Genomic DNA, 9,049 nt, shown 5'->3' with positions numbered 1-9,049 from the left:
TAAGCCTCCGACTTCGGTTCAGGTCATGATCTCATGGTCTGTGAGTTCAAGCCCCTCATTGGGCTCTGTGCTGACAGCTCAGAGCCTGGAGCCTGTTTCAGATTCTGTGTCTCCCTCTCTCTCTGCTCCTCCCCTGCTTGTGCTCTCTCTCTCTCTCTCTCTCTCTGTCTCAACAATAAATAAATGAACATTAAAAAAAATTAAAAAAAAAATGGTTCCAGAAGTCGCAAGTAAGCAGTGTGATTTGGGAAAAATGGATATATCTTCCATCACTTATCCAAATTCTATATGCAGACATCTGACTCACCCTATTGCCCATCTCAACACTCACTTGGCTTGACTTAAAATTCACATCATTCATGCTTGTTGTCTTATAAATATTCAGTAAACTTTTCAGATGCCCAACCAAATCCTGGGTTATGTGTTCCTTTGGATGATGAGTAAAGTAGAAAATAAAAATAATGGGTTATTTTACTGACAAGATTGGCTACTTTGTCAAACCTTTTTTTTTTTTTTTAATTTAAACCACAAGAAATTCTCATCATATGTACTTAATTCATTCTACTACGCATTTATTTATTCATTCATTGATATAACATTTATTGTGTAGTAGGTACTTCAGGGTACCCAAAGGATATGTGTTCCCTCCCCTTAAAGTACATTTGTAAGCTGCATATGCAAATGGACACAACATTTGGCTAAATGTGAATTTCTATTGGGGAACACTAACAGAGGGCCCTTTAGAGTTTAGAGGGAAAAGAATCTCTGCTTCAGGATGACCAGGGAAAACCTTTAAAAAGGGAGGTGTAAATTCTGGACTGAACTTCGAAAGATCAAAGAGAGTTCAAGAAAAAAGGATGAGAATGGCGAATGGAAAGGGGTCAGGAGTTCGGCTAGAATATGATGTCTGTGTATGTGGGGAACAGGAGCTGAGGTTGGGAAGGTAGGTAGAGATCAGATTAAATTCAATTCGTCAGCGCTAGACTGAGGAGTGTCTATTCCTTACTCTTCCCACTTTCTCCATAAATGATACTCGGAAAAGCATAGAGTAAATAAATTTGAAGAAACATCTACAATGAAATAATAAAACATAATAGAAACTGCTACACTAAAAGAATTACAAATTAGGAAGATGAGAGCAAATGACACAGCCGAGTAGAAGCTCTGTTTATCAGCTTCCTTGTGGTCAAAGCAAAAAGGGAGGTAAGACTGATTTTATAATTATCACGGTCTGCAAGGAAGAAACTATCAGTTCTAAAAGCTTTTCTTAGCATCAAATTTAAAAGAAATTTTTGACATGGACTGAATTGTATGTAGAGAATTCTTTAACTCCACATATTCATTTTAATGTCCCTTATAAAACCAGAGGAAAAATACTCTGTAGATTGGTGCTTTTCAGATTGCAGTGTGCATACAATCACCTGAGGAATTTATTACAATGCAGATCCTGAATCAGAAGGTCTGGGGTGGGCTTGCTGTCCTGCATTTTTAGTAAGCTTCTGCTGTTGCTACTGCTGCCATCTGCAGAGTGCAGTCTGAGTAGGTCAGCTACTAGAGAAATGTATAAAAGCAGGGAATCAGAAAGATGCATATGATATTCATTTTATTATAACTAAAGGTGTAGTCATTTAGCCGTTTTTTGATGTAGAGCCAGGGATTTTTCTTTACAATGCAACCTGAATAAGGAATGATTCTGAATTTCTACATTTTTGGAAATTTCCCAATTTTTTACAGTTGTCTAATATAAATCTAGTGTGACACCAATTTTTAGCACCTAATTTACTGAGCGTATCGAAAGCAATCCACTAAGTTTTCACAGAAACAACTGATCTCTTTTCATCCACATCTTGATCACTTTATATAATATTTAACCAAATTGTAAATTATAATAACAAAAATAACTAGTGTAAATAGATTTGAGAGAAAACACAACTTTTCGCAACACAAGTTAACACAAGTTAATACTATTCGCAACACAAGAAAACAAAGTTATTCCCAAACGAATAACTGGGGAGATGGAAATGCCCAGATTTGCTAGCTGCGAGCATTCAGCTGGCCATGTGCTTTCCTCACTGAATTTTCAGAGGGAATGGGGAACATCTGTTAATCAGCAAGCTGGATAAGTGGAGGTCAGCTAGTGTGACTCTAAGAGAGCAGAGGCCAAGAATCCAGCTCTCAGATAATTAGGCTGGATAGAGTAGATAAAGGCCTGGATGGGCAACGTATCCTCCAACCATATTCTTTAAATGTTTTATCTTGACTTGATGAGAGCTGGACAGCAGCTAATTCAACACTGCTCTTTGGCAAGGCCTCGGAGGAGGCACAATCTGGGGAATCTTCCTTATTGAGGGTAGGGCTCAGTGAATGGTAGACACTGAGTGAATGGTTCTGGAAGGTCCAGGTTATCTGGAACAAGCCAATTTGTGGTGGTGTCAAGTCCATAGAGTTTCTGGTCTCCACCTAGGAGCAGAGCTTCTTGGGGAGCCAGTCAAATTTTTTGTGCCAACCAGAAACACACAAGGGACGGATTAAGACAAAATGCTTTCAGCACGTAAGATACAAAAGATCAATGCCCACGTGTATAAAGAGCTCCTACATATAAATAAAAAGACATCAAATCCAATTACTAAAGGAAAAAGTATTTGAACAGGTAATTTACTCAAGTTCCTGGGAATGTAGATTAAAATAAACTCTTGGATTAACAAAAATTAAAAGATCTCATAATATATAATGTTAGTAGGTATGTGGGCTAATGGGCATGCATACACTATTGTGATTATGTAATTTGATAGTCTTTTTGAAGAGTAATCTCACAGCATTAATTCAAAAACTATGTCTTGAGTGCCTCCTAGGTGCCAACGCTACACTATGGGTTGGGGATATAACCGTAAACACAAAGTCCTATTCTCATAGTGGAGGGAGATAGATAATAAACAAACCAATATACATCTGTGTTTAATAAAAGCTGAGAAGAAAATCAAGCAAAGTAAGGGATGAGAATGACAGAGGTGAGTGGGGCACTATTTTATATCAGATAGCTAGGGATGCCCTCGGATAAGCTGACATTTGACTATTTGCATCTCTTAGTAGAAAAACATATCTATACACATAGGAATTAAAAGAGCTTCAAGACCTATTGTTTACTGAAAATAATGAGTTGCAGAACTGTGTCTTGGGTATAATCCTTTTATGTTAAAAATGGGTGGCTCAGTCAGTTAAGTTAAAAATGAGCCTGGGTGGCTCAGTCAGTTAAGCATCCGACTCTTGATTTCAGCACAGGTCATGATTTCACCGTCCGTTAGATCAAGCCCTGCATCGGGCTCTGTGCTGACACTGTGGGGCCTCCTTGGGATTCTCTCTGTCCCTCTCTCTCCACTCCTCCCCCCTTAAAATAAATAAATAAAATTTTTAAAAAGGTTGTTTGTGGGCACTTAAATAAATAAATGACCATATATAGTACTTAGTATATGTACAATACAACAAATACATAGAAGGGTGCACACCACCTCCCCGAACTTCCAACCCTGGTTATCTCTGGGGTTAAGTTTGTTTGCAAAGGCTGTGATAGGAAAGAGGGAGATCCTATAACCTGCCCTATGTGAATTTTTTTAAAATAAAAAACAGAATGAAATACTGGAAAGACACAATAACATTTGGGGAAAAGTACAAATTTAGTAGAAAATTGCAATGATGAAACATATTTTCACCAAGCATTTGGGACTATGAAGTTAAAGAAAAATATCAGCAGATTTAAGAAAGGAGAGCAAGTCAGGCAAAAGGTGGCTGGATGTCACAGAGGGAAGCACAGGCTGAGCCATAGTTCACACTGAGACACCGCCCACTCATTTGTGGTGAGGGTGAGGCCTTTAGCCACTTAACCACCCTAAGAGTCAGTTTCCTTACCTGTAAAAAGGGATAACTACTTCTCATAGTAGTTGTGCTAAACGAGTTGATTCACATGCAGTGTTCAGAACACTGTGTGGCACATAGTTAAGTCTTTCATAAATGTTAGCTATTAAGTAGGTCCTCGGTTCCACCAAGTTAGAGAAGGCTTCACACAGGCAGGCAGCCCTCTAGCAGAAGGAAGGCAGGACCCCCTGACTTGCTCTTCAGCATCTTGGCACTTCTCAAATATCTGTGAAGTTTGAAAAATATAGTTCAGTAATTAATCAGAGTACAAAGGACAGACTGATGTGTGGTTTAGAGGTCAGGGAACATGTGTGGAACCCAAGAGTCCCATATGGTAGAGCTCAGATCTGGCTCCACCCACTTCATAGCCATCACCTTTGTTGAAAACTAAACAGCTCTTCAGACCCCTGCTGGGGTGCTATTTGCACATACACAGAGAGAGAAAACAATAGGCAGGTCCTCTTTGCTATGCTGACATTTGCCTTAATAAGCTGTATTATTGGTCCTCAGAAAATCAAGGGGTTTAGTTGTTGTTCTAGCTTTCTAGGAAATGTAAGTTTGCACACCTCAAAATGAGTTAACTTTAAAATAAATTACTAGACATTTTTAAGTTTCCAGGAAGCAATTTGCAAACTCTGCCTGTTGTGTTCTTCTTGTTGCAAATGGCAGGATTGGGTGACATACTTAATTTTGCTGAGGACAGAGGTTAAGGGACCCTGCCTGACCTTCGGTTTAGGGAGAGGAAACCCAGAATTTTCCAGCATCCCACTGCACACCCCTTTGCTTACTGCTTCTTCAATACAGCTTCTCCCTTTATCCTCCAGAATGTTGCCAGGTAAGCTGAGGTGTATTATGACCTACCAGAGCCACTGCATAAAGAGCTTTGGGACAAAGCCAGGTGCATTCACAAGACACTCAATCACCCCAAGGGCTGACCTATCAGATCCCCTTGTGGAGCAGTAAGTGGTCACATGCTATTTGTCAAGCTGACCTCAGCAGTTTCTCTCTCCCTTAACCTTTCTCTTCATTTTTGTCTTCTTTCCATTCACATCCCTCTCTTCATTCAACTCTTGTCTCCATTCTCCATCTCCTTTTCTATGTATTTGCTATGTTAGTTCCCATCTTGTTCCTATGGAGCACACTCACCAACACTGTGTCCATAATTTTATGTTTATTTTAATATCCTTATGTATGTTTGAAATAGACATATCTACAGATGTTGTCTCAGATGAAAAACATTGTCATTTACTAAGCGAGAGCAGGCTTAGTCAGGTCACCATTTCCCTATAAAATTTTACTGACCACTCTTTTCAAATGCTTCATAGCATCTTTGAGAAATAACATCTTTGGGGAATGAGCCATAAGTTATTGGCAGAAATTAGCTTTAGTAAATACTTATTAAGTATTCTCATGATACAGGAGCAAGCAACAGTCGTCTCTGTGCCTGAGTGTTTTGAGAATTTAAGCATAGAAGCAGTAGCAATGTTCCTGGTAGATGGTGACCTTAGAGTTTAAGTGCTTCAGATGATTCAGGGGGTTTCTTTGGAGGTTTCTTGGCTAATGACTGTTGTGACAGATGCTTACATATTCAGTTCTCGACACTTAACGTTTGCACGTGGGACCTAGTGGTCAGGTTATTGAGGGAGCAAAAAAAGCAGTGGCTTTATGAAACTCATTTATTCTCTTTACCGGGATTGCTTCATTGTTTGTCAACTCGAAATATTAGTGAGGATTTAGGGAAATCATCTTGCTCTCTAATTAGATGAAATGGTGGCTGATTGCTGCAGCTATAAATGATCTTTGAGGTGTTACTAATTCAACTAAATCTCAGATGCCCGATTTGTACAGCTTGTTGATGACATTATTCTAGTGAAGAAGGGTTGGGGAGATTGGGGATGATTAAGAAAATTGGTTTTGCTCACAACTTAATGATAATACTTGAGAGTAATGTAAAAACAACAGCAACTTCTAAAGTCAGGGTGGATCGTCCAGCAATGAACAATGACTACTCTTCCCCCTCCCAAGATTTGGATCATTAAGTGTTCAGCAATAGGAGGAAGAAATAAATTACTAATTAGTGCTGTTAAGGCTAATATTCTTTTTTTTGAAAAAAAATTAATGTTTATTTTTGAGAGAAAGGGGGGAGGGGCAGAGAGAGAGGGAGAGAGAGAATCCGAAGCGGGCTCCAGGCTCTGAGCTGTCAGCACAGAGCTCGATGTGGGGCTCGAACTCAGAACTCATGAACCGTGAGATAATGACCTGAGCCGAAGTCAGCCGCTTAACCGACTGAGCCACCCAGGAGCCCCAACGCTACTATTCTTGTCCAGCAATAAGGTGGACTTACAGGTCCCTGCCCCATCCTGGGGCCCTGCAGGATGCAAATACAGAAACATTGCCAACATGCTGCCTTACAGGAGTTCCAGATTGTCCCTCTCTGGGGATCAGTGGTAGGAAAAAGGCAGAAATAATCTCCATGTAGTGTCCCCACCTTTTGGAGGGAGTGGCCTTTCTGGCATCAATAATCCAAGCTTCAAGGTCTTTACTATGGTCTCCATTCACGCTGTGCCTAAATTGGTTTTCCAAATTTTTGAATGAAATCTGTCATCCAGGCAAGTATTGTGAAGGAAATGAGAATGTGTATCTTTCAGACTGTTCCTTTGCTTTGTATAATTTCCTCAGTATTTATTTTCCCATCGAAATGTTGGCTTCCTGAGAGAGAGGGATCATTCTTTATTATCAGGCAATTGAAAGGAACTGGAAAACACACCGGTGATTTGTACCTATATGGAAGGTAATAAAGATCAGAAAGTGCAAGGATGCTGCGCAGACCAGACTGCACACTCTTCTCTGACGGATCAGGCCTGCTCACTTAGGGCGATTGACAGAAGAGTGTAGGCCAGCACTTTGGGGTCCATTTAATCAGAGCCCAGTCTAAGTGGGTCAGTTCCAGGGCAGTCACAGATCCAGAGGGGCTCTGCCAAGGCCCAGGAGCCAGAGCAGTCCCTGGCTTTCTAGTAGTGAAACAGAGGTTGCAGGAGCACCCGTGTGTTGGCCAATAACCAGGGCTCAGTCCTTAAAATTAATTTTGAAGCCTCCAGGTTTATACTTGGCAACTCCAGAATATTGAGCTTTTATCAATGCCTCTATGATACTTTATATGTGCCTTTGTGATAAAAAAATATTTCTCAGAAGAGGGATGATTTTAATAAAGTTTATTTTAAAATAAAAATGTTGGCCATGTTATGTGATGGATGGTAGAAAACCTTCACCTGCATTCTGAGGAGGATCATGAATGATCTTTACACTTATGCAGAAAGGGCCACTTAGCTGTTAACTGCCTGAATAGAGACATCAAATCCAAGAGGAAACAAAAGCAGGGCTTAAGAAGACATGTACTGCAGATTGGATCTTGTTTGAATGGTCTAAATGTCAAAGGTAACATGATTATGTACCTGCTAAAAATAAAACCAGGAAGATCCATTTCTAGAATATATTAAGTTAAAAAAAGCAAGGTGCTAAAATTGTATATAATATGCTACCTTTTGTGTATAACCAGGGCAGAAAATGAGAATATATATTCAATTTGCTTATATTTGCACAAAGAAATCCTGGAAGGATAAACAAGGAACTAATAAAAATGGAAGGCTGGAGTGGTGATGGGGTGAGACCATGCCCTCTCAGGGTATACCTTTATATTGCTTTGAGTTTGAAACCCTGTAAATGTTATTACTTATTCAAGAAAACAAAACAAAAAAAAAGGCTAAAAGACAAAACATGATTAGACGTGTTTTGGAAAACTTACACCCAAATGGAATATTTGCTGGGAAAATGTAAAGCATGACATTCGAACAGAACCACAGCATTGTGATGTGGTAGAAAGGTCAGTGGCCCCAGAAACAGGGGACATGGGTTCAGGTCTTGGTTTCAGTTTTGCCACAAATTACTTTGACATCATTTAACAGTGCATCCACAAATGGGCTTAATGTGTGATGCCAATCATGTTTGTGATTAAATATGAAGAGGCTGCCTGGAACATTCTGTCGAGAAAGATTTTAAGGTCACGTACGGGTTCAGCAGAGATTTCTTTGACTGATTAGTGATTTCTGCCATGTGTGTAGGATGGGAGAGTGACAGCATGCATGCCTTCTCTCTGTCCTTCCTGTGACTCTTTTCCTCACCTGTAAGATTACCTAGACTAGAAGATCTTTAGTGTCCTTGTAGTTTTAAAATGCTGTAAGATTACCTAGACTAGAAGATCTTTAGTGTCCTTGTAGTTTTAAAATGCTCGTAATAAATGCATATATCAAACAAAGGAGGAGGACAGGTGGGGAGCTGCCACAGAGGGCAGAGTTTGGTTACCTGTGGTTCTGTAGTTAAAAGTGGGAAAGATTACTTTAAATGCAATGTAAGAAAAGCTAAATTTCGGGAAAGTTTCATCCAATGTTGAGTGAACAGGCTTCTGGGACCCAGACTAGGATGGTCTAGCATTTAGTACTTTCTGGTCATTTGGCTAGAAGGTACGCAGGGCAAAGATGCAACACTTTTAGAAAATTTGTTGGGGGAGACTCTTGGAATAGTTGTTTATAACAACTAAAGGAGGAAACTTGAAAGAGCCTTGAGATTGCCAGTCCCCTGTGGGGAAAGAGCTGAATGATGACAGAAATGGAGGAGGGCCCATGTCTTCTCAAAGATTAGAGTGAAATGATAGATTTTTGTGTCTTCTTTCGGGCCTAGCCAGTAGAAGCCTGTGGATCTTCTTGAAAGGAGCTGGCCTGTCCACTTGTTATGTGTTGTTCCTGTTCAACTGCCTGATCCTACTTTCTCCTGAAGTTTGAGAGCCATGGTTCTAGAATAGAGCCAGGAGCCAGAACAGGAAGCCAATTGTGCAACCAGGTAGGGGTCTGGCTCCTCTGGATCTGTAGTAGGAGAACAGTTAGAGATTTCTCAAAGCCTGAGAGAGTTTTCTGGTGCTGTGGAAATCTTCAGAGTGCTGGAAATGGAACATTTCAATGCTTTTGATGCCATGAGTCTGCAGAGAGAACATCTGGAAAACTGACCCTGAGCCTACTTGAGATGGCAGTTTTCTTCTCCTTTTTGCTACCTGGAGACTCTCCTCTGCTCCAGAGCTGCCAACGAAGCA

General features: G+C 40.2%; 1 long non-coding RNA gene across 1 annotated transcript; it reads right to left on the bottom strand.

Annotated features, from left to right (window-relative positions):
• Positions 1-1,267: 1,267 nt before the first annotated feature.
• Positions 1,268-4,703, bottom strand: LOC125908993 (uncharacterized). The gene is made up of 3 exons (XR_007453518.1): positions 4,635-4,703; positions 3,904-4,135; positions 1,268-1,551 (listed from the first exon to the last, which is right to left on the bottom strand). It is a non-coding gene; the product is annotated as an uncharacterized LOC125908993 (long non-coding RNA).
• Between the last annotated feature and the right edge of the window lie 4,346 nt (positions 4,704-9,049).

This window comes from Panthera uncia (assembly GCF_023721935.1).
Source record: "Panthera uncia isolate 11264 chromosome B3 unlocalized genomic scaffold, Puncia_PCG_1.0 HiC_scaffold_1, whole genome shotgun sequence".
NCBI lineage: Eukaryota > Metazoa > Chordata > Mammalia > Carnivora > Felidae > Panthera > Panthera uncia.
This window is presented reverse-complemented; position numbering and strand designations above follow the sequence as displayed.